This window comes from Balaenoptera acutorostrata, chromosome 11 (assembly GCF_949987535.1).
Source record: "Balaenoptera acutorostrata chromosome 11, mBalAcu1.1, whole genome shotgun sequence".
Lineage (NCBI taxonomy): Eukaryota > Metazoa > Chordata > Mammalia > Artiodactyla > Balaenopteridae > Balaenoptera > Balaenoptera acutorostrata.
The window spans coordinates 27,901,933-27,903,097 of record NC_080074.1 but is presented as its reverse complement, the minus strand read 5'-3'; the positions used below and the strand labels follow the sequence as shown (position 1 = coordinate 27,903,097).

At 42.2% G+C, this 1,165-nt stretch overlaps 1 non-coding gene across 1 annotated transcript; it reads left to right on the top strand.

Moving 5' to 3' along the window:
- Positions 1-382: 382 nt before the first annotated feature.
- Positions 383-455, top strand: TRNAV-CAC (transfer RNA valine (anticodon CAC)). The gene has a single exon. It is a non-coding gene; the product is annotated as a tRNA-Val (tRNA).
- The last annotated feature ends 710 nt before the right edge of the window (positions 456-1,165 follow it).

Below are 1,165 nucleotides of genomic sequence, written 5' to 3'. Positions count from 1 at the left end.
CACGTCCACCACGAGTCACAGTCCATCTAAAATTCTGACCCAGGTGCCCCTGAAAACAGGGCATTCTTTGCAACCATAGGAACATGTTTTACCCAAGCTGTCCACACCAGGAGTTAGGCAGAGGGGTGCCAGGAAGAATGGTGGGAGGAGCTCTGCTGCTGAATAGGAATGAGGAAGCAGGCTCCTAGTATCAATGTGAAGAATCTTCAAAGGGACTTGAGTTTGCAAAAGGAGCAAGAAAAACAAGGTAGAATCATAGCAATTAGAGTAAACAAGCATTTGATTTCTCTAGGCTAGTGTTGTCCAATAGAAATAAAATGTGAGCCACACATATAACTTCACATTTTCTAAGTAGTCACATCTAAAAAGTAAAAAGAGAACTTCCCTGGTGGTCCAGTGGGTAAGACTCTGTGTTCACAATGCAGGGGGCCCAGGTTTGATCCCTGGCCAGGGAACTAGATCCCGCATGCATGCTGCAACTAACAGTCCCCATGCCGCCAACTAAGAAGCCCCCATGCCGCAAACAAAGATGCCACACCAAAGATTCTACATGCTGCAACTAAGACCCGGCACGGCCTAAATAAATAAATAAATAATTTTAAAAAGTAAAAAGAAACAAGAGAAATTAATTTGAATACTACATTTCATTTTACTCAATATATCCAAAATAGCATCATTTCAGCATGTAATCAATATAAAATTATTAATGAGCTACTTTGCATTCATTTTTTTTCTTACAAAGTATTCGAAATCCCATATGTATTTTGCATATACCGCTCATCTCATTTGCTCTAGCCACATTCTGAGTGCTCAACAGTCACATGTGGCTAGTGACTGCCATACTGAACAGCACATATCTAGGCCAAAGAAAGTCTCTATTTCTGGCACAGTGGAAGTGAGTGATATAGTTGAAAGCCAGATCTGACAGCATTCTTCAAGACCACAGAGAGACCTCATTTCCAATCCTACTAATCCAATTTCAATATAGGTCTTGGAGGGCCACCATCAAACTTTGCCACCATTTGGGGGACAGTTACGTCAGTTTCCAGCCAGTTGCTCTGCCAAGCCAATCAGAGCCATTGTGTTTGGCAACCTGTTTTTGCCTTGCAGCAGTGCCGTTCTCAGCGTGTCCCCTTTCAAATACCTATTATTCTGGTTCTGTCTT